This window comes from Podarcis bocagei (genome assembly GCF_964188305.1).
Source record: "Podarcis bocagei genome assembly, chromosome: 2".
Taxonomy (NCBI): Eukaryota; Metazoa; Chordata; class Lepidosauria; order Squamata; family Lacertidae; genus Podarcis; species Podarcis bocagei.
In genome coordinates, this window is record NC_138126.1 from 114994342 (window position 1) to 115019230 (window position 24889).

The following is a 24889-nucleotide window of genomic DNA, read 5'->3' on the forward strand; positions in this document are numbered from 1 at the left end:
AACAATAAAGTGGGTTATAGTGGGATCCACATCAAGCTACCTTAGCAACAGCCAAGTTGAGAAACTTGCTTTCCTTTTTGCTTTAGGTTATGAAACATTGGCTTGGTAATGCGTGGCATGCATATTTGACACTTTAGCTTCAGGTTTTGTTCTCTGGCTCTCCAAAGCTAAATCACCTGGGCTAAGGAGAGTAAGATGGCAAATTGGCCTTTCTTCCTGAAGCACTGTTTGTTAGCGGCGAAGCTACCCTATGTTACCACCTGTATAGGCTAGTTCTGTATAGAGAAACTGGGGCCCTCATGTAAAAGACAGCTGCATCGGTCTTAAAGTTCCACTCCATGCTAGGAGGAAAGGAGAGAGGAAGAGGCAAATTTTTCAATGTCTATCCCTGTACTCCCCGTGCCCTTAAAAAAAAATCAGCTTCACACACAACAGAGTTGGGGAACTCTCTGTAGTAGAATAGAAAATGATGCTGGAAACTACAGGGAGAAGGGGTGTGGAGTATATTGGTCCTCCTGGCCTGACATACTAGGAAGTCCCTTGAGTTAGATTTGGGCCATTTCTCTGCAAGCCTCTTGCTACAAAGTTCTGAGTGATTATGCACCCATTCTTGTGGCTACCTCCTTAGGATATTTCCTAGTGGTGATGAGGCCAGCCCACATGTGCAGATCACAACAGGTTATTAAGTTGTGCTGGTTCTAGAAGGCCTTGGGTTGAGTCCAAAGTGCCTGCTATACAGACCGCACTGTATCACAACATGCTGCTTCTTTGAGACTGTAATGCCATTTCTGCCAAGTAAAGCCCCAGTCTAGCTGCATGACTTTCCCACATGCTGGGGGCAAACTCAGCAAACTAGGCAATATGAACCCTTCCATGAACTCTGCCCCAACTAATGGAGGGTGGCCAAATAAGAATGGGTCTTTTCATTGGTGGGTCTCTCAACTGTGGAATACTTTCCCCAGGGATAACTGCCTGGTACCATCCTTGTCAATCTTTGGGTGCCAGGCTAAAGCCTTTTTGTTCACTTAGGTCTTTGGTAAAGCCTCTCCTCCTCCCGGAGGGGAGGGATTGTGATCGGGAACTGTTCCCACGCTCTGCAGGGGGCGTTCCGGTCCCTGCTCAACATCACTGCTGATGGGCCACACTCCCCGGTCAGGCTTCCTATTGGTGGGAAGCTCAGGGGCGGGGTTTAGCCGCTCAAATGCGGCCACGGCAGCTCTTCCCCTCATTGCACTGCCAGGTTTTCATCGGGTCACCCACCCACCCTTCCCTCTAGTCATCCTTTGCACTTGACCTTGCTATGGACCTATGGTTGGTCGCCTTGGTTGCCCAGGGGGCCTGGTAGGAGTTTTTCCCAATTGGCAAATTGGCACCGGCCACTTGGTTTTTCGCCTACCTCATAGCAATTTGTCACAACTTTTCCAGTATTGGAGGTTAGGCATTGGAATGTGTTGTCGGTGTAAAGAAGGGCAGGGTGTAGCCATCGCCTACCCCTTTCATTTATGGGTATTCCATTAAAGGAATCCGGTGGTCATGGATCCTGTCCGATGCCCTGCTGGGGCTGGTGGCCATGGCACGACCCCTGGTGACATCAGGGGAGAGCTTACAGTTGTATTTGCATCAACAGGCTCCCCCTACTGGTGGTTAACCCCTGCTAGACTCACCCCTCCCCGAGTGGATGGAGTCAAACTTTGCTGTTTTTTCCAATGCCTAAGCCAATACCTCTCACATGCTGTGATCAATAAAGTTGTGGCCTTTTCTAGCCCATTAACCTAAAATACTATGCTCATATGTCTTTCTTACTCCTAAGCGAAGGGGAGGGTCCTCGAATCACAATTAAGCTTCCTTCTGTGTGCGTGTTCATCTTTTAGTGGGGTAGGTAGTCCTTGCCTTGATTAATATGTTTCTAGATGAGCATTTTGTGTTGTTCGTTGTTGTTTTTCTTCTGCTTTTAAATTGCTTTTTTTTTGTATTTTATCTTATCAAGTTGCTCTCACCCTTTTTCTTTCGAATAAAGTGACTGGATGGCAGAAATGACCGGCAGAATCCGAGATCAGGGAAAAGAGGTGTTGGAAGACGACTGGAAGAAATTTAAAGACTATTTGCAGAAATACTGTAAAATTAATGAATGTTGAAGGGATGTTGGATTGAAAATAAGTGGTATTGGTAAAAAGATTAATAAGAATATGTAAATATGGATTGACAACGGCTGGAAATATATAGTTATACAGTGGTGCCCCTCAAGACGAATGCCTCGCAAGACAAAAAACTCGCTAGACGAAAGGTTTTTTCATTCGCGATTTGCCTCGCAAGACGAATTCCCCTATGGGCTTGCTTTGCAAGACGAAAACGTCTTGCGACTTTGTTAAACCGTTTAAACCGTGCTTCGCAAGAAGAAAAATTCGTTAGACGGCAAAAATTGCGGAATGAATTAATTTCGTCTTGCGGGGCACCACTGTAATAGGTTAAGATAATAAGTAAAGATAAATGATAGAGGGCAAGGATTTGCTGAACTAACTATGTGAACTGGAATACAAAAAAGGGGTGTGTGAGGAGGTCAGGAAATAAGTAAATGAAATATAAGACATGAAAATACTGATTTCTTGTTAATTTTGTTTTCTTTTTTACTCTTTATGTATTTTGTCTTTGTATATTTTTGTGTTTTTTATTATTGTTCAGTTTTTCTTACTTCCTATTTTTAATTTGGTAACTTTTTATTGTCTGAAAAATTTAATAAATATCATTTTAAAAAATGAATAAAGTGACTGGCAAGCATAGTAAATGATCATGATAATGCAGTGAGCATTTTCAGCAGCACTGAACTGACATAAAAGGTTTATTTTTTTTAAAAAAAAGTTCATAGAATTGTAGAGTTGGTAGGTCTCCAAGTGTCATCTACATCAACCCCCTGCAATGCAGGAATCTCAACTAGAGTATGCATGACAGAGATCGAGTTTCTTTAAAAATGGTTTTGCTTAAACATTGGCGTAGCGTGGGGGGTGCAGGGGGGGCCGGCCGCACCGGGCGCAACATCTGGGGGGGGCGCTCACACTCTCAGCTCTCTGCCCCTACCTGGCTCACTCACTCTCTCTCACTGCAGTGCTGGCTGTGCGAATCCGATCCGAGCCGCTGGGTCGCCGCCCACTGTGGAGGGAGTGGGTGCCAGGTGTGCGGTGCGGAGAGAGAGCGAGGGACTATCTGGGGGAGGGACAGTGCAGCGGCCGCCCAGCGCAGCGCTGAGCGCGGGAGAGAACCACACCAGCCCAGCCCAGGCAGCAGCAAGAAGAAGCTGGCAGCGGCGGCAGGTTAGGGGTTAGGGGGCGCAAATTACTTGCCTTGCCCCGGGTGCTGACAACCCACGCTACGCCACTGTGCTTAAATAAATCAAGCAGGATATTTACATGATACAGTGGTACCTCGGGTTACATACGCTTCAGGTTACATGCGATTCAGGTTACAGACTCCACTAACCCAGAAATAGTACCTCGGGTTAAGAACTTTGCTTCAGGATGAGAACCGAAATCGCACGGTGGTGGCGCGGCAGCAGCAGGAGGCCCCATTAGCTAAAGTGGTGCTTCAGGTTAAGAACAGTTTCAGGTTAAGAACAGACAGATGTACCACTGTATAAACTATGACAGCATATCACAATAGGGGGAGTGGTATCAAGGAAAAACATATTGAAAGCTTTCCCTCCATCCTTTTTGGGTCATCTCCACTTTCACTCTTTTTCTTTCCCTCTCACTTCCCCTTCCATATTGTTTCTCTTTAATTTTTCTCTCCCTCCCCACTCTGTTCATTTCCATTTCCCACTTCCTCTTTCAAATTCAGAGGAGATACTTGTAAATTCAAGGGGGGGGGGCACTTCAAATGAACCCATGCCCAAATTTGACATCCCTGAACAGTGACCTTGAGGAAGAGCAGCTATTTGGGAAGTCTGGCTACTGTCCTCCACATAAGATGTTCATTTAATTTTCTATGGTGGACTGTGGTCTAGTTCTTTCCACTATACTTTGACCTTGTTCACAAGTAACACTAAGCCAAAACCATGGTTCAGAATGGACATGCAAGCTCCTGGAGCGGAAATCGTGGCTGTTTTACTCCTGCTGGGGCAGTTCTGCTACTGAACTAAACCACAATTTGGCTTAGTGTGTCATCCAAACTCAGGGCCGTGGTTTATCTCTCACTAGCAAACCATGAGCTCCATAGGACAAAACTGGGTTACAGCTCATGATTTGTCTGGCGATAGCTAAGCCAAAAGTCCAGATTCAGATTACACATTACATAAAATTGTGGTTTAATGCAATGTGGATGCGGAAGAGGGGAAGTGACCTATTCTCTGCTCATTCATGGTAAGTCATGGTTTGGCGTAGTAGTGTGTGTGAACTGGACCTCTGGGCCTGAAGCTGATTATAATTCAGTGCATTCTGAGAGTCTTATCTACTTGTGTTGACTTCCATATATTTAGGCCAGAGGGATTTTGAGCTGGCATCTTTCCTCCCACCCCCGTCGGGGGCTCTTCCCTGAAGCAAGCACATGTTCCTACATTTAAAAAAACCTGTCTCATAATGCTGTTTCTCTGGTGCTGTGGGAGATGGAGGGCAAGAGATGCTTGTTTTTGAGGTTAAAGATCCTCTCTGAGAGCTCTAGAGTGAGAGTGAAAAACCTTCGGAGAAAAATGAGTATCCCGACCCTCAGCTAATACATTTGTAAAAATTGACAAGTACTGGATGTGCTGCAAGGCACAATAAATATCCTTCCAGTTTACTGCCAAATGATGCTGCAGGATAGTAAATAACTAAGTCATATCAGCACACCGCCTATTCTGTCTCCCCTTTATGGATGGAAATTGAGCTGGAGATTGTCGATTTGCTTCACTTTGGGGACAGAGTTTTAAATGCGGAAACTTTCAAATTCTCCTTGTTCCCGCATCAGATATCAGTATTGCAGCAACGGCAAAGCGCACCCAAACTGGCAACTAGATGGAGGTATTAATACTGAGTGAAAGAACCGTATGAAGCACCTCATACAACACAGCAGGCACACTAGCAACTGGCATAGCTGTCAACTTACAGATTTGAAAATAAGGGACCAGCAGCCTTGAAAATAAGGGATCAGCAGCCAAAATAAGGGATTTTAGTCAACTAGCAGCCAAATGAAGCCTCAAGTGGTGGTTCCCATAGCGCAGCAACCCGGCAAAGGGGATGCAGCAAGGAAAACCACTGTCACCTCTCTGCTGGGAAGCGCTGAGCAAAGGTGAGTCCCCAGGCAACATGGCCAATTTGATTGGCACAAGGCATGCAAGCTCAACCCCCCAGTCGTTCTTAGACTCCTTATTGGGTGAGCAACGCAGCCAAGCAACACAGTTGGAGCCTCCCGCCTCCCTCCTCCCTGGCCGGCAGGGAGGGATGGAGAGGAGCTGCTTTCTTTGAAACTCACAAAATTTAAGGGACATCATCAATAAGGGACAGCAGCGGGACACGGCGCTGGGATAAGGGACTGTCCCACCAAATAAGGGACGCTTGACAGCTATGGCAACTTGTTGATTATACTGTGATTGTTAAAATGGGAATGGGAAGTGTGTGTGTCAAAAGATATTGTGGTCTTATGCAACCAGTGACTATGACCAATTCTGCTTAATCCCACGAGTTTAACTCAATGCTGGGCTCTTCAAATTGTTCTGCCTCTGCAAGCAGCTTGAGTGTCAGGATGCTGTCTGCGGCTCCTGGTTGGTTACACAGGAAAGTATAAAGACAAGGAAAAGTTTCTTACCATCCTTTTTTATTTCAGTCTTTACAGAGAGAGGCTATAGAACCCAGCCTCTTGGATAATGGCATTGCCCTGAGTGAATCTCCACCCCCCCGTCTCTCCCACTTCCTCATTCGTCACTTCTACGGGTGCTGCTACGTGCCCTCTGTCTCTGAGCTCTTTGCTCTCCTACTTTTAAGGCTTGCTGGTTCTGAGAGATGGCGGGTCTGGAATGCTTTCTAGTGACAACGTGTCAGCCAGCTGCTACTCCTTCTCTCCCATTATTTCCCAGCTTTCCCCCTCATCTGCCTCTGAGCTGCGACCTCCCACAAACCCCTGTTGTAAATCTATACAGTGGAACCTCGGGTTAAGAACTTATTTCGTTCCGGAGGTCCGTTCTTAACCTGAGGTACCACTTTAGCTAATGGGGCCTCCTGCTGCTGCTGTGCCGCCGCCGTGCGATTTCTGTTCTCATCCTGAAGCAAAGTTCTTAACCAGAGGTACTATTTCTGGGGTAGCAGAGTCTGTAACCTGAAGTGTCTGTAACCCGAGGTACCACTGTATTGTCTTCCTCTTCCTCCTCCCTGGAAGGGTCAGGATGGGGAGGCAGTCTCCACCATTCCTCCTCTGCCCAGTCCCTGACATTGCATGGTTCCTCCTCTCCTCCCACTGTTCTAGGGGTTCTCTTGACACACACACTCCAAGCCAATGTTTTTGGGGGATGTGGGAAAGCCCCATAGTGCAAGTGGACGTTTTTGCGTGGCGATTCCCGCCCCCACCAGTTAGAATAAATAAAGACACCGGACACCAGAATTTAAGGTTGATGGGCATCAAATGGCCACAACTTTATTGGTTACAGGTAAGAGCGGTATTGGCTTTAGGCATTGGTCCTATCAGACTATCCGGGATAAAACCGGTAGGGGTTAACACCAACAGGGGGAGCCCCTGAGATGCACATCCCTAGGCACTCCCCGAGGGGTCACCGCTCGGGAGCGCGCTTTAGGCCCTAGCCTCCATAGGTTTCGGACGAGGCAACGCCCCCCGGAAACCTTTATCGGACCACCCCTAAATATTTGGGGGGGGTGATGGCGCTCCCCCCAACTCATTTGCATAATAATACCCCTACCAATGCCTAACCGCCAAAACCAAGGTGTTGTGACGTTTTGCTACGAGGTAGGTGAAAAAACCAAACAGCTTTCAAAACAATGCCAATTAGCCAAGTGGAAAAACTCCTACCAGGCCCCTTGCGGCGACCAACCAAGGTCCATAGCAAAGTTGGAGGGAAACCTAGAGGGTGGGTGGGTGGGTGGGAAACCGGAGCAGATATGAAGAGGAAAAAGGGGCGTTCTCGGGCCTTAAATGCCCCAGCTAGCTCTGCCCCTGCAGCCAGCCGATTGGCTGGCCTGGGGTATGACACAGCCCGAGGATTCCCTGATCGCGCAGGGCTGCAGCCAGCCCTGTGCGGATGTTAGTAGGCGTGAGCCCGCAACCCCCCCCGATGTCGGGAGTGGCTTTGTGCAGGGCTTCTGCTGACATGGTTGGATAGGTGGATTCCATCACAGGTGCTTATGGATGCATGACTGTTCTTTGCCCCTTTGTACATTTCAACCCCTTCATTGGCCAATCACCCTTCAGATGATGCTGGACTCCAAATCCCATCAGCCCCAACTAGCATGGCTAATGGTTCAGGATTGATGCGAGTTGTAGATAGGCAACAAACCGGAGGTCTGCCGGCTTCTTATCCCTGCCTATTTCTTCATAGGGAGAAATACCGCTAGGAAACACTGAAAGCCTGGGGAGTTTATGGTGGCGTGGACCAAGCACACTTTTAAAAGGTAAAGGACCCCTGACAGTTAAGCCCAGTCGCAGATGACTCTGGGGTTGCGGCGCTCATCTCGCTTTACAGGCTGAGGGAGCTGGCGTTTGTCCGCAGACAGTTTTTCTGTGTCATGTGGCCAGCATGACTAAGCCGCTTCTGGCGCAATGGAACACTGAAACCAGAGCAGGGCACGGAAATGCTGTTTACCTTCCCACTGGAGCGGTACCTATTTATCTACTTGCACTGGTATGCTTTCGAACTGCTAGGTTGGCAGGAGCTGGGACAGAGCAATCAGAGCTCACCCTGTCACGGGGATTTGAACCGCCAACCTTCTGATTGGCAAGCCCAAGAGGCTCAGTGGTTTAGACCACAACGCCACCCGCGTCCCTGGCACAGTTTTAGGTTGATGCATAAAGAGCAGCTACAATTGGAACTCCTGTTTGGTTACTTCCCTGGCTTTTTTCTGGCCCATGTAGGACCAGTCTGGATAGTTAGCCTTGGTGAAGACTTGATGTTTTTATCCCCAAAACAGTTTTTGATTGTATTTCTGCTGAAATGAGGCTGCATTTTAATGTTTTAATATTGTATTTTAATCTTGTTTTTAAGCTGTATTTCAATCAATTGTTTTTATATTTGGTGTTAGCTGCCCTGGGCCCGGTCTTGGCTGGGGAGGGCGGGGTATAAATAAAATTTATTATTATTACTGTTAATATGATGTCCTTGCTTCAAGAAAAGAAAGTTCCAAGCTGAAAACGCTTTAGACTAGCTGAATTGAAAGCTAAGGAGCTACTCAAACTAGGAAGAAAAATAATGAAAACTGCATAAGAGGACAGAGGAACTTCATACCCCCAAAGCAGCAATTGCACCTTACTAGTCACAATGGCCATACCCTACCACCAGTGTCCTTGACTACTAGTTGCTGAGACTCACAAGTGGGAGGACTTGCACTCAGGTTCTGCTTGTGGGGTTCCCACTGCCATCTGGTAGGCCTTCTCCAAGGAGGCTCTTCTTATTTAAATGGGTGATGGAAAGAGGAGGAAAAGGAGTGGGCAGTATGGTGGAGCATAATTTTTGTGACTTCTAAAGAAAATTAATCAGCTAGCAAGCTGACAGCTGTTCTGCTGCCTTCATTTACATCTCATTTGTAGTGTTTACCTAATATTTGAAGTGCACTTCCAAGATAATTAACCAGGAGTCTGCATTTTGATTTTAGAAAGGGGGAGGGGAGTAACACAGGGGAGTGTGTGTGTATGTTGTGTCCGTCTATCATCTATCTATCTATCATCTATATCTATATCTATCTATCTATCATCTATCTATCTATCATCTATCTATCTATCTATCTATCATCTATCTATGTATCTATCATCCATCTATCTCTATCTATCTATCTATCTATCTATCTATCTATCTATCTATTTATCTATCTATCATCTATCATCTATCTATCTATCATCTATCTATCATCTATCATCTATCTATCTATCTATCTATCTATCTATCTATCATCTATCTATGTATCTATCATCCATCTATCTACCTACCTACCTATCTATCCATCTATCATCTATCTATCTATCATCTATCTATCTATCTATCTATCTATCTATCATCTATCATCTATCATCTATCATCTATCATCTATCATCTATCTATCTATCATCTATCTATCTATCATCTATCTATCTATCATCTATCTATCATCTATCTATCATCTATCTATCTATCTATCTATCTAATCTATCATCTATCATCTATATCATCTATCTATCTATCTGTCTGTCTATCTATCATCTATCTATTTATATCTATATCGATCTATCTATCTATCTATCTATCTATCTAACTAGTATCCAACTAAGTCAAACTCAAGAGTAGGTTAGTGTTCTTCAATCTTAGGTCCCCAGGTGTTGCTGGATGACAACTCCCATTATCACTACCCATTTACTCAGCTGATTGGGGATGATGGGATCTGTTGTGCCAGCAACATCTGGGAACCCCAAACTGAAGAACACTGGAGTCCATTGGAAGCAATGGACTTAATTTAATCAAACCTCTTGATTTCAATGGGTCTTCTTTGAGTATGTCACAGTTAGATATTACACATGTTAGGGCCTATATGAGAGGCAGGTCAGAGTGGCTTTTCTTAGGGTGGAAGACTGAGGAAGGGAAGCTCTCTCAGGTGGAAGGCAAGAGGATTCAACTTTCTGTATGCATGGAGATTAAGATATAATGGTGACCGAGGGCTACATAGATATATTTATAATTTTGTGTTTTATGAGGGATTATTATTAACGTATTTTACTTAATTTTTCTCTTCAGTTTTTTTCTGTTTGATATATATATATATTTATTATTCTCTTTAAAGGTAAAGGGACCTCTGACCATTTGGTCCAGTCGCAGATGACTCTGGGGTTGCTGCGCTCATCTCACTTTACTGGCCGAGGGAGCTGGCGTTTGTCCGCAGAAAGATTATGGGTCATGTGGCCAGCATGAGTAAGCCACTTCTGGCGAACCAGAGCAGCGCACGGAAATGCCATTTACCTTCCCACCGGAGCGGTACCTATTTATCTACTTGCACTTTGATGTGCTTTCGAACTGCTAGGTTGGCAGGAGCAGGGACCGAGCAACAGGAGCTCGCCCCGTCGCAGGGATTCAAACCGCCGACCTTCTGATCGGCAAGTCCTAGGCTCTGTGGTTTAACCCACAGCACCACCTGTGTCCCTCATATTATTCTCTTTAGTTTAGTTTGATTTTTATGGTATACAGTGGTACCTCGGGTTACAGACGCTTCAGGTTACAGACGCTTCAGGTTACAGACTCCACTAACCCAGAAATAGTACCTCAGGTTAAGAACTTTGCTTCAGGATGAGAACAGAAATCGCAGAGCAGCGGCGTGACAGCAGCGGGAGGCCCCATTAGCTAAAGTGGTGCTTCAGATTAAGAACAGTTTCAGGTTAAGAACAGACCTCCAGAAAGAATTAAGTTCTTAACCCGGGGTGCCACTGTATTAGGTTGAAAACCTTTAATAAAACTGATGTGGTTTTTTTATTTTTTAAAAAATGAACATATATTAATGGGACTGTGCTGTTAGTTAATTTCTGTTCCACTTTCCTGCAAAAGTGTACGATACAGCACACAATGGGTTGAAAAGATACTCAATACAGTGGTGGCCCGCAAGACGAATGCCTCGCAAGACGGAAAACTCGCTAGACGAAAGAGTTTTCCATATTGGAGGTGCTTCACAAAACGAATTTCCTATGGGCTTGCTTCGCAAGACTACAATGTCTTGCGAGTTCCTGCTGGTTTCCCCCCCTTTTTCTAACCCGCTAAGCCGCTTATCAGCTGATCCGATCAGCAGATAAGCCGCTAAAAGCCGCTAATAGTGCTAATCCGCTAATCCGTCAATGGGCTTGCTTTGCAAGACGAAAAAAACGCTAGACGAAGAGAATTACAGAACGGATTCTTTTCGTCTTGCGAGGCACCACTGTATAGTGTAAAAATTCAGCAATAGGAAATAGAAAAATACTGAAAAACTGTTAAAACTATAGCATATGTCAATTCTCATGGTTCACATATTCTGTAGAGGTGTTTTAGGAGAAACTCAGCAGCTCCTTAAGGCAATGCAGACCTTCCCAAGAAATGTTGCCTGTCCTACTGACATTCTTTTGGAACCTTTAAAAACCTCCTCCATTTTTTTCCTGTTTTGCTTTGCTTATAGTAGTTGTATTATTCCTGACTGTATATTAAATGACACACTTTATAGTTGAATCAGTTAGGCTCTTTGAGGCATGTGTACTGCAAGTGGGACTTGCAATCCTAAAATGCATTAAGCAGTATTTGTTCAAGGAGTTGTGCTAACGTAACAACTTTTAGCTGCACTGTGTAACTTCGATGTATGAAGAAGAAGCGTTTGGATTTGATATCCCACCTTTCACTCCCTTTAAGGAGTCTCAAAGCGGCTAACATTCTCCTTTCCCTTCCTCCCCCACAACAAACACTCTGTGAGGTGAGTGGGGCTGAGAGACTTCAGAGAAGTGTGACTGGCCCAAGGTCACCCAGCAGCTGCATGTGGAGGAGCGGAGACGCGAACCCAGTTCCCCAGATTACGAATCTACCGCTCTTAACCACTACACCACACTGGCTCTCAGTGCCCCTTGCTCAGCCTCTACATCTCCCCCATGAGTTCCCACAACCCTCTGGGGTAGATTTAGGGGTGCGTGGTGGGCTCATGTGAAGAGGAGAGGCTGGGTAAATTACATAGCACAGCTAAAAGTTGTTGTGCTAGCACAACGCCATAGTTGAATACCATCCATTGTTTCCTTGACAACAGGTTTCCTATTAAAAGCACATTGCTAATAAGACTATTGGATGTCAAGTTGCCATAAAATTTCGAAAGTGTTGCAGGTTGCAGACCTGGAGAATGAGACTTGAATGCATAAGCGTGGCTATACTTAGCTGATGATGGACAACGTTTTTAAAACAGTGCATAAATCTGGTAAACAGAACTTTTGAGACATCATCTGTTGATTAACTCTTAGGGTCATATAGAGAACAAATCATTATATTATGCTTTTAAAGAACAACATCTAAAGCAAAATATATTATTGGGATACCCCCTCATCCTTTTCTGTTTCTGAAAGCGTCAGATGACCTTAGATGGGATACATTTCTATAAATAAGTGTTATTCTCTGGCTAATAATGCATTTCATATACATAACATTCTGAAGGCTGGATCTGGAATTGTCAGCCTCATGGGGCTTCTGCATCATTGCATGACCCAAGGCAACAAATTGTGTTTTTAGCATTAACACACGCAATTGCATTGTCAATCACTTCAAGCTGCAGGTGGGGAATCGTTAGACATCAAATATTAAAATTTGCCATAATGGGAAATAGTGGAGCTCAGCCTTATAAATGCACCTCAAGTAATTTTAGCTTGTGTATGTATTGTCTGTAGATGATAGGCTCCTGTAAACTGAACCCACACACTGCAGGCTTGGAAGAGTCTTCCACAATGTGTAAAAGGCAGGAGGAAACCTCCAGCTATGATCCTTTGAATGGGATGGAATAAGGGTTTTGCAAGCATGCCCTTATTTCCATTTGTGAAATGTTAAGGGTGTGTGTGTTACAGCAGTGGTGGACCTTGGGGTCTCAAATTTCAATGACACCTGGTGTGATCTCAAAATTCAGCACCACTCACCTCTCGCCTTTGGGACGCGGGTGGCGCTGTGGGTTAAACCACAGAGCCTAGGACTTGCCAATCGAAAGGTCGGCGGTTTGAATCCCCACAACGGGGTGAGCTACCATTGCTCGGTCCCTGTTCCTGCCAACCTAGCATTTCGAAAGCACGTCAAAGTGCAAGTAGATAAATAGGTACCGCTCCGGTGGGAAGGTAAACAGTGTTTCCGTGCACTGCTCTGGTTTGCCAGAAGTGGCTTAGTCATGCTGGCCACATGACCTGGAAGCTGTACGCCGGCTCCCTCAGCCAATAAAGCGAGATGAGCACCGCAACCCCAGAGTCGGTCACGACAGGATCTAATGGTCAGGGGTCCCTCTACTTTACCTTACACCTCTCGCCTTACATTCTACATCGTAGTTGCAGTGCCCTCTGATGTGTCCCAAGGCTACTGTGCCCAGCACAACTGAACTGGTCACAGTCCCCTAATTCTGCATCTGGTTAAAGCTCATCACTAGCAAATGGGGTGCAATCTACTTACCCTTAAAGTGTGTTTTAAAAGTCTCCCCAATTTTGCATGGGAGAGAGGTAAGCGCTTGCCTAAGTCTCTGACTGAAATCAAGGAGACCTAATGCACTTGGCTTGAACTGGATCATGGCCTCAATTTGTTTACCTAGGCTCCTGAAGGGGTTTCCCATCACCCTGTATTTCCTGCAGCTTTCGCCCATTCCACCAGCAGGTCAATTAGCAAAGGATCTATTGATCCACAGTCTTTTGAAATGCCCTCTTGAACAAGGGATCTTCGTATGCAGGCAGCCTTGAGAAAGGAGCACTGCCGCCCGTCACACTCGCAGGCACGGTCGCCTCTCCAATTGCTGGAGCTTTGATTGACTTCAAGAGTAATTTTGGCTGATAGAAAGCACAGAAGGAGCTAAAAGCCCAGAACAAAGACCCCTGACTCACTTATTTCAGGGAAAGGAGAGGAAAGGCTCAAATGAAAGCCCTGTAAAGCCTAGTTCAGATGAATGGGAAATAATTGAGCATCCTCTTGCTGCTGTGTCTTTTCTTCAGTGAAGCAGGAATGTGCTGGGTCTGGGGGTAACTCGTGAAATGCGGTCCAGGACCGCTCCAGAATCCGAAGATTCTGCTAGGAGTCAGTCCGCCAGGGCCAAGGCAGGACATGAGGCAGGAAACCAGACAAGGGCAGGTGCAGGGTCTGGCATACAGCAATGTTGCTCCCGCAACCTGGGGTGGGGTCCAACAGCCTTTTATCTTTGTTGGGGTAATGGCCAGTCCTGAACCCCCGGCGACTCACCTCCCTGTTTCGCCCGAAGGCGAGCACTCCTCCTGCGAGTATTCAGGTCTCTCCTTCTCTCAGTCCTTAGTCTCTGCATCTCGGGAGACTTCGGTGGGTTACTAGACCCAGGGGCTGCCTCAGCTCCCCTGACCCAACTGGTAGGAGAGCAGCTGTAGGTGATGGCCCACCTGAAGGCAATGAAGTAATCCCTGTGTTCATGGAAGACAATCTTACTGGGCTATGACTGATCGCTGAAGAAGATGATGTTTGGCTATTATTGGATGGGAGATAGTGGTTACTGGGTTTTTCTCAGTATTGGACACATTGTCCAGCTTGTGCCATTGAAGTACAACAGATTAAAAGCAATTCAAAGCAAACAGCAGAGGAGTTGACTTTGTTTTGTTTTGTTTTGTTTTGTTTAGGTTGCCTGATTTTTCCTGTTCTTTCACTTTAAAGCATCTCATTAGCTTTCGAAGAAGACGAAAGAGCATTGTTTTTCTCTCATCCTATCCCAAGTCATCGTTGTTGTAACTGAAGCCGTTCATTTCAGATCAGCGGCGGCTTAAACCGCTTGAACTTATGCCCAGTATCAGAACAATAGCACCTATTAATTCTGTAAGACAATGATATTCTTGCAGACAATTTGAGTATTTAATTTTTTGAGAAGCACTTCGTCTTGGGGAAGCCAAGCGATGCAAGGGGCATCATGTCACACCACATTTCAATCTTTCCCCGCGATCTGCATTTCTAATAAACGGGTTTCAATCTGCAGGAGGTAATGAATGCAAGGACAAGGGAGTTGCCAGAGAGGTGCAGACAATTCCACAACTGACAGGCAATTTACACAACGAGGCATATCCAGAAAGCAAGGCAAGAACTGAGATGAACTACTAAATGGGATCCCTCCCCCCCTCCTTTTTTTATGTCACTGGGATGGGGAAACAGATCAAAGAAACGATAAAGTAGGGGGAGAAAATCAGAGTTAATGATGGTAATTTGTTTCTTTATTCTGAGATAATTGATCCACACTGAAGAAATAATTATGGTGCATTAAAGAAATTAAGGGGAAGACAAAGGGAAAGCTGTCGAGTGAAGACAAGTTTGCGTTGAGATACTGTAATTATGACATTTGGAAAGCCATAATATTTTGATGTCGGCCTTTCAACTTAGAGGATGCAGGAGTAGCAGAGCAGCTGCTTCAGAACAACTGGTATGCATCCATCCTCAGCTTCTTGCCATCTCCTCATACCTGTCTCTTTCAGTCTGCAGCAAGAGCTCTTTGCTGCTAGACATAAGGAAGTTAAAATGGCATGACAGTCCATTCAGTCACTGATGGAAAGCACCACGGCTTTGGTCAGCTCAGTAAGACGGCCAGTTGTGCCTCTGGGTAGATGACTAATCTACTGACCAGACTTCTCAGCTGCAGAATCAATGCTTGCTTCTTGCATCTAACCTACAGTCTTGCTTCTTACATCTAAGCTACAGTCTTGTTGTAGAATCGGGACAGCAGGGGAAAGCTCCTGAAGAAACAACAACCCCCAAAAAGGATTCACCAAGAGGAGTAACATGTTTATGAATGTAACGGCAGCAGCTAGGATTTTCTGTGCACAAAAATAGAAGGAAGGAAGAAGTTCCCACCAAAGAAGAATGGATAAGTAAACCTAATGATTATTGCTTTGTAGAAGAATCTAAGGCTTTTTCAGACTATTTAAGAATAAATAAGTTATAGTATGGTGAATTCATGAGCAGGATTCGAACTGTGAGCAACGGAAGGAATTAAAAATTACTGCATTGTTGTTATAAGGGAGAGAAGATTAGATGCAGCAAAGGGGAGAAATAAAAAAAAAACCCACCATGGAAAACAGGGTGGGAAGCCAATAAAACAAAAGAAAAAATTACGTATTGGAGGGTATATGTGAAATTTTTGAAACTGAATAAAATATAAATAATAATGATTGTTGTTGTTTAGTCGTTTAGTCATGTCTGACTCTTCGTGACCCCCTGGACCAGAGCACGCCAGGCACTCCTGTCTTCCACTGCCTCCCGCAGTTTGGTCAAACTCATGCTGGTAGCTTCGAGAACACTGTCCAACCATCTCGTCCTCTGTCGTCCCCTTCTCCTTGTGCCCTCCATCTTTCCCAACATCAGGGTCTTTTCCAGGGAGTCTTCTCTTCTCATGAGGTGGCCAAAGTATTGGAGTCTCAGCTTCACGATCTGCCCTTCTAGTGAGCACTCAGGGCTGATTTCCTTCAGAATGGATAGGTTTGATCTTCTTGCAGTCCATGGGACTCTCAAGAGTCTCCTCCAGCACCATAATTCAAAAGCATCAATTCTTCGGCGATCAGCCTTCTTTATGGTCCAGCTCTCACTTCCATACACCACTACTGGGATCCCCTTCATGGGTCACTGCCTTGCCATGGCGAAGGGGCTTGAATAACTCAGAGAAGCTATGAGCTATGCCGTGCAGGGCCACCCAAGATGGACAGGTCATAGTGGAGAGTTTTGACCAAACGTGATCCACCTGGAGCAGGAACCGGCAAGCTACTCCAATATCCCTGCCAAGAAAACTCCATGGACAAAGACAACAGGTATAATAATGATAAAACCTCTCAAAAAGGATTCGTAAGAACCCCAGAAGAGCCCTGCTGGATCAAATCAAAGACCTATCTTGTTGAGCAACCTGTTCTCATGGGAGCCAGTTAGATGTTTATGGAAATCCTGGACGAATTCATAGAGGAGAAGTCTATCAATGGTTACTATTCGTGATTGCTCTGCTCTGCCTCCATAGCTGGAGGTAGTAATGCTTCTGAACTCCAGTTGCTGGAAACTACAAAAAGGGAGAGGGCTCTTGGGTTTGGGTCTTGCTTGCACGTTTCCTATGAGCATCTAGTTGGCCACTGTGAGAACAGGATGCTGGACTAGAGAGGTCATTGGCTTGATTCTTGAGTTCTTACCCTTTTCTCACAGGAGGGATGCTCCAGCCACTTGATCACTATGATCTCTGGGGTTCACTTCCAGCTGGATCTTGGAGAACGATCCCCAAGCATTTGTGCTCTGATGCATTGTTTTCTTGAAGGTTCTGAAGGCAACTCATAGCCGATTGCATACCAAAAGTAGCTTTTTTTATTGTGCGACGGTCAGAGCTTTGCTAAAGAGGCCACAGTGTGTGTGTGTGTTTGTGTGTGTATGAATGAATGAAATAGAATTGTCTGTCATTCAGCCTGTGCTTCATATTATCTGATGGTAATTCACAATGCAGTGATATTTTTGCTTTCCTCACCAGCAATGACATGCCACCGATCAAATACAGGAAAGCGTTGTCACATTAATTCCTGTCATTGGCTTTAATACACACCCCTCTGTGAATGTCTTCGATCCATAAAACTTAAATTCATATGTCGAATGCTACTCAGCAGTTTTGAGAGAGGCAAGCAAAATGGTTTGTTTGGATGATGGAACGGGTGCAGAATACATAACAAATGATGGGACCTCGTCTGAGAAAGTCCCTGTGCACGTTAGTGCATGCATGATAATAGCACATCCTTGCAGGCCTCATGCTACATCTGATTTCCTGCTATCCTTCCTCTGAGTACTTGGACCACAGCAATCTCATTCAGGTTGCTGAATTTCGGGTTTGGCATCCCAATGCGACACGAAGCAGGTGACATGCTAAGGGTCGTGGCTCAGTGCTAGAGCATGTCAGGGACCGTGCTGAGGAGGGCTGCACTGAGGAGGAATAGTGGGAGCCTCCCCCTCCCGCTGCTCCGGATCCTGAAGGACAGTATAGATTTGGAACACTAGTTTGCAGAGAGACGTAGTTCAGAAGGCAGAAGCTGGGAAATACTGGATGGGGAACAGCCAGGAGAAGAAGCACTGGGAGAGAGAGAGAGTTAATAGATTCACTTTCTCTGGAAAGCATTCATCTGCTCTCCCCAGGGTCAAGAAGAGCTGAGAAAGTGGCAGCACAGAAAGCTCAGGTTACAAGATACAGTAGTGACGTGGGTGACTAGGGAGGAAGTGGGTGGAACCCTTAATTGGGAGCACCGTCATTCCTAGGAAATGGATTCTTTGTTCTCTTGCTGTGATCATTAAAGACTCTAACTGGTAAGAAAACTCCCTTTCCTTTGTTCTGCTTATCTACTGCCAATGGAGGTAGGATGTTGATTCCCTGAAACCTGACAGAGCATCTGTTTTGCATGCGGAAGGTCACAGGTTCAACCGCTGCATCTTCCAGTAGAACTGGGAGAGAACCCTGCCTGAAATACTCTGTTGGCCAGTTCTATAGATGGACCAGTTGTCTGACTCTGAACAAGACCCATAGGTGGTATTCTACCAATGAGCCATGTCAGTGCAAGGATGTCTGTTTATAGAATTAGGACTTTCCCTTCTCCCTTCCCCCCTGTGCACACAATGAACCTTTCCCAAATCTGCTCCAGAGTGTTAGGGGCCTCCTAGAACATATCTAACAACAATTATAATAGTAATTTCATTATTTGTAACCCACTCATCTGATTGAGTTGTCCCAGCCATTCTAACTGGCTCCCAACAAAATATTAAAAACACAAGATAACATCAACCATTAAAAACGTCCCTGAACAGGACTCCCTTCAGGTGTCTTCTAAAGGTTGCATAGTTACTTCTCCTTGACATCTGACCAGGAGGGGGGGGGGCGTACCACAGGGAGTGTGCCACTACCGAAAAGGCCCTTTGGCTGGTTCCCTGCATCTTCATGTCTCTCAGTGAGGGAACCGCCAGTAGGCCCTCGGAGCTGGACCTCAGTGTCTGGGCTGGATGGTGGGGGTGGACATGCTCCTTCAGGTATACAGATGATGTTCAAGGACCTCTGTGTGGGTCATTGGTTTAACTAAGGATGAGTTTTCAAGCTCAAACGAGCCTCACATTGGACTTATCTTTCTCCCTGTTCAGTTAAGTGAGGCTACAGTTTTTAATGTAGTATAATGCAAAATTACCATTCATACCTTCAAAGCAACAACTCAAAGACACGCTTTACCAGCTATTGAAACAGCTCATTGGATGATGAACCTGGGATATATCTGCATAATTCTCCTGCACATATGAGCAAATGGTCTTCTAAGTAATTTAATGCTTCATCTCCTGCGTTATGGTCCCTTTCCTCACCTTTGAATGAAGGGTGAGCAAAAGGAGGAAAAGGGAAGGGAAGGAAGGAAATTTAGAGCTGTCATTTCTTTAGCCTTACAACACTAGCTTATGGTTTCACCGAACTCCTCTTGGGGAGGAAGACATAGTGAGATTTTTCTCTGTTGGTCTAAATCCCCCCACTCTGCTTTTGGTAGTTGCAGACACAAAGTAGCTAATTTGCTATGGAAATTGTCTTCTTCCCCTTACCTGATTGTCATCACAGATCAGATGCTTATAAATTGGAAAATTAAATCAAGATTGAACACATCCCTTTGTGTTTTGGAGGGGCATAAGGGACCCCCAAGAAAAACAAAAAATGGTTCTAGCAGATTGTCAGATTGTCAGAACAGACGCCATATTTTTCTGTGTATAACATGCCCCCGTGTATAAGACACCCCCTATTTCTGGGGACTCAAAATTAAGAAAATGGGGGGGGGGGAGATTGCCCCCATGTCCCCCCCCTTTTAACATTCTTTTTTAGTAAAAAAAAAACCTAGTCTTATACACGGAAAAGTAAGGTATTTCATGTGCATTAATTCAAATACATACATTTCTTTTTTAGAACCTTGGTCAGAAGGAAGCAGGGGCAGGAATGATAAGAAGCAAACAAGAATACAAAGCCATTTGACAACACAGGGAAGAAGACCGTACAGTGATGGTCCTTTGCGAGGCAAGTAGGGTGATGTGGTTTAGTGATATCACAGATCTCTTTGGGTAGCTGACTTGTCTGAGTCCCTCTGAATATTCCGAAATAGACTTGAGACTCAGCCAGAACTGGTTCAAAGTCCTACCACATTCTGCCCCCGAGCTTGAGGTTCCCCATGTTAAAGATATAAATTTAATATGTATAAAATGCTATGTTTGAATGCATTGTGTTTAAAATGTTATGCAGACAGATTTGTGTTAGGCAAGAGAGGTTTGTTTCTAGCTAATGCGGCAGAAAAGGCAGGATGTTTCTGTTTGAGTGTTTAAGGCTGATTGATGACTCACCCCTGGAAATCCAAGCAGAGATTGCTCTCAGCATGAGATGAAACCTGAGAACTCAGTGTCTCAGTCAATCTTCAGAGCCAGTGTCAGGAGAAGCTCAGTTCAGTGCTCCTGAACAAGCAAGATGCTTGCATAGGCTCTCTCTCTGGGTCCAGAGAAAGGAAAATTTATTGAACTGGATTAAAAGCTGAAAAGAAGACTGAACCGCATTGCTTTCTGTTTAAGAGCAATATGTTATTTGTATTTTGTAACATTTATTTGTAACTATTTTAAGACTGTTTTCCATTAAAGCTTTGACATTCATTCTTGTGGTGGAGAGCAAATTCATTTCTACTCCGCACAAGATCTTGATCAGGGATTCTGTTTGCAACAGCTCTGACACCCCACTCATGAATTAGACGGGTTTCTTTTTTTTATAAATTTTTTATTGGTTTTACAACATTTTTTAAACAATACAAACAAATAAAAAGACATACAAACATGTATAATTTCATAACCTTTTTTTTCATATCCCTCACTTCTCGGACTCCCCCAAACCTCCCCTTCCTACATCCCAATTTCCAAAATTATTTCAGCAAATCCTAAATAATTTTATCAAATATATTTCTTCTTATTCTTTTCTTTAACTTAATCTTATGTCGCTGTAATCTCCTTTTCTTTCTCAAAACCTCGACATTTTAACATTCATCAATTTTATAATAGTTCTTAAGGTAGATTTTAAATTTCTTCCAATCTTCTTCCGCCGTCTCTTTCCCCTGATCACGGATTCTGCCAGTCATCTCGGCCAATGTCATATAGTCCATCACCTTCATCTGCCACTCTTCCAGGGTGGGTAGATCTTGTGTCTTCCAATACTTTGCGATGAGTATTCTTGCTGCTGTTGTAGCATACATAAAAAAATTTCTGTCTTTCTTTGGCACCGAATTAGACGGGTTTCAGATACTTTTGAAACCTGTCTGCATAGAGCACCAATGAAAAGCTAAAAATTGTCCATAGAAAGAAACTACTACAAAGACTTTTAAGAGAAGACATAGCATGGGGTTATGATGGTAGCAAACATGTTTTGGTTCTAAACCGCTGTACACATCTCCGGTGGCTCCTTTAACCTGTTTTTTGTTTCATTTGTCTGTTCTTCATCCCTGTCGTTTCTCATCCCTGATGGCGATGAGAAAATAACATTTACAAAAGACATTTAAAAGCCCTTTGTGGCGTATTTTTGAACATGTAGCTATTTTATTCTTGCTTGTTTCCTTCTTCTGTTCAGGGGGATGGGGATTAGCGTACTTCCCTCGCCACACGTACCCACACCCAAGAGAAGAAGCAACACAGCAGAAAGCAAAGACAATAATCTTTTGACTGGGCTATCCTGAAAGAGAAAAGGACAATGAGCCAGAGATCAATTTCCTATAATAGTCTAGTTCAATGAGCTGGAGAAGGTTCAATTAACACATCATTTACCCTTCAGGAAGCTTATGGAACTAGTTTAGATGTTTCTGTTCTGTGGCCTCTTTCTGTGGTCTTAGGACATTTCCTGCCCTGCTCGGAATAACAAAGCTGGCTCATCATTATTGAGTTTCTGGCCATTCATTCACTGATGTTCCACACGAGGGCTACCATTAGGCTGTGTGCTTTGGATCCAGGCTGTGCACACAGATGATAGCTTTTCGGAGACGTGGCGCGGGTATTGAAAAGCTGTCTTCCTGTCTTTGTCTATGAGACACAAGATCATTTTGTGTGTGCCTCTCTGGACAAAACAGGGATGCAGGTTCTTGTAGCATCCCCATGGAAAAGGCAAAGGTAGTCCCCGGAAGCATGTGCCTGTTCTGGTCTGACTATGACACTGTTGGCTGAGTGCCTATTGCACAGCGCCCATGCCTAGCAGCACTCTCTCTCTCATTCTCACTGCTCAACAATGCTTGGAACATGGCGTTGGGGCCTAGGAATGAGGTTGGCGATAGAAATCCTACAAGATGGGTGGGGAGAGATATGTTCCTCCCTACCAAATCCCGATCTTTGTGTGGGGGGGAAAATAGCTGGATTGCTGGAGTTTTTGGGGTTCAGCATTTTGTCCCAGGGCAGGTAACACCACCTTCTTTTTGCTCCCCCCAACCCCCCCACAAATTAATTAAGAGTTGTGTTTCCATCTTCCTTGGGATAGCCTGCCCGAACTCCACAACAGAACATGGTTTTTCTGAGTTTTAAGATACCAGCCCTAGTTCAAAAGCAGGCCTTTCAATGTGGTCAAAAGCTAAACCCAGAAATGAAGATTCCCCTCCCCTTTTTGTGTGCGTGTGGGGTTTTTTTTGTTCTTTCTGGGGTTTTCCGGTCCTTTTTTATATATCTTCTTTTTGTTAAGAGAAATTTGAATAAGACTTTTAATAAAAGACTTCAGTTTTTAAAAACCAAAATAAAATAAAATAAATGCTTGGAGCAATTCTGGAATTGATTTGGAATATTTATTTTTTTTAAAAAATGACATCTTTACTACCTGAAAGGATGGACATACACCCTCATAGGTAATTCTTTCAAAAGGGGGGGGGAGTACCCCTTCCTGAGAAGTTAAATAATTAAAACAAACCAGTGCACATGCATGGTCCATACCCTGTTGCCACTCCACCCTGTACCCATCCAGGTTAGTTGCAGTCAGGTCAGTGTTGAGAGAGTGGCTCTATGTGCCTCTACTGCTTTAGGGTGGAGTGTTCAACCTGACCAGAACAGGTGGAAGCTCATCTCTCAGATCAGACAGACCATTCACCATTAACATCTTGTCTAGGCTGCACTTCAGATAACTGGTCTACCTCCCGTTCATTGCCGATACCAGACACTGATTCAGCTTTTACCCAGATCCACCTGACTCCGATGAACAGGAGAAAAGGAAGCAGTGATTATAAGCACGGCTATTCATGGCATGCCTGAGTTTTTAATTAAAACGCGCCTCATCCCACTAGCCAGCCAATGCCTCTTGTGGTAGCAAACATGAAGCACAATTTAAAATACTAAAAAGCGACACACACTTTAGATCGCCTGCCTTTTGCCACCTAATTTCTATGTCGAATAAATCCACTATAAATTGTCAGGGTGAATGGGCAAGGGAGCTATTGACATTTTTTGAAAAGGCAAACCTTAGAAAAAGAAAAACCGAACTTGGACAAGCATTATCTCAAAGACAGCTCTTGGCTTGTAGTGAAGTGGAAAGAAATTCAGAGTTCTGTCTGGATTTGCCGAAGTCAATGACTAAACTCCTATTGACTTCAATTGGATTACATTTGCCCCCTAAACGTCTAGCAGGCTTTTCGAACTGTTGTTGCACTGGCAAGTCTAATATCCTGTGATTCTCGCTGTGAAATCAAAGAAGGATTATCTCTCCTTGTACTTGGAGAATGATCCCTGTAGAGTGCACTGTGATGCTTTCGAAATTGAAAAGGCCCTTTCCCCAAGTAACTAGCAGAATGCTCCGTGCATCCACAAGCATGCCGTTAATTAAGGACTCCTTTAAAACACAGTCTTAAGGCTGGTTACACATCATTCCACCCTTCAAAAATAAATGCAATTTGTACAGTCAAATGCAATGTTCGCATTCAGCGTCTCTGCTAGGTCTAGCTGCAGTAATTAACATAGTAATTAAAATACTGCCCATTATGTTTCAAAATAGTAAAGAAAACAAATTTCGTTATCATTAGGAGATGAGGTCAGTGAATGTAAGCATTGTGGGGTTTTTCGGGAAATAACCTGTGCAAAAAAAAAAAAAAAAAAGGAGTTTAAACACACAGGGTACTTCCACAGGAGGATTTCTTGTGCAATGAGTGCTACTTACAAGGAACGCTAGAATTCGCAAAAGCATCGACACGTGGAAGGCTACAAGACTGATATAAGCATTCCACATTGTGGTTATTGCTAATATAAGAACTGAATAGACTGTATCTCCTGATCAACCCGCTGGACTTTAATCTCTCAGAATATGTTCCTCTCATATGATAAATTGGTGTATGAAATTACATAGTGTGATATGATATGTTGAATTGTTTTTTCAAATAGAAGTTATAGTGTTACATATAGCCTGTTACGTCGTGTGCGTGCTTTTCATGCATAAGATTTTTGTGTTTCGTGTGTTTGTGCAGAATCCACATGACATCATCAGAATGCTGATCCGTATCCCTTCTCTCCAATTTAATCCAGACTTTCCCTATCAGGAGGAAATCTGATATGTTAGGGAAAAAGAACTAGACTTGCCCTATCAGGAGGAAATCTGATATGTTAGGAAAAAAGAACTGTTCCCAATGACCCATTTGCAATATTTCAGTAGCTTGTTGACAATATTAAGCCCCCAGCTGGCAGTGTTCAGGGTCACAGATAGAGAGCCAGAGACAAAAGTAAATCATGCTCATTGAAGCTGTGTGTTCCAGATGTGGAGAGAGAGTGAGAGAGAAATGTAAGCAACTCAGATCATACCTTGATATGCATGTGGCACTGTGGGTTAAACCACAGAGCTTAGGACTTGCCGATCAGAAGGTCGGTGGTTCGAATCCCCGCCACGGGGTGAGCTCCTGTTGCTCGGTCCCTGCTCCTGCCAACCTGGCAGTTTGAAAGCACGTCAAAGTGCAAGTAGAGAAATAGGTACCACTCCAGCGGGAATGTAAACGGTGTTTCCATGTGCTGCTCTGGTTCGCCAGAAACGGCTTAGTCATGGTGGCCACATGACCC

The 24889-nt window shown here is 44.5% G+C and overlaps 2 long non-coding RNA genes across 2 annotated transcripts in view; both read left to right on the top strand.

Annotated features, from left to right (window-relative positions):
- The window catches only part of LOC308580279, a 139333-nt gene extending 135725 nt beyond the window's left edge, over positions 1-3608 (top strand). Inside the window, exon 3 of the long non-coding RNA XR_014004778.1 lies at positions 3548-3608. This is a non-coding gene — a long non-coding RNA (uncharacterized lncRNA). The remainder of the gene's footprint in view (positions 1-3547) is intronic.
- The window catches only part of LOC308580249, a 214555-nt gene that overhangs the window by 156746 nt on the left and 32920 nt on the right, over positions 1-24889 (top strand). The window lies entirely within an intron of this gene.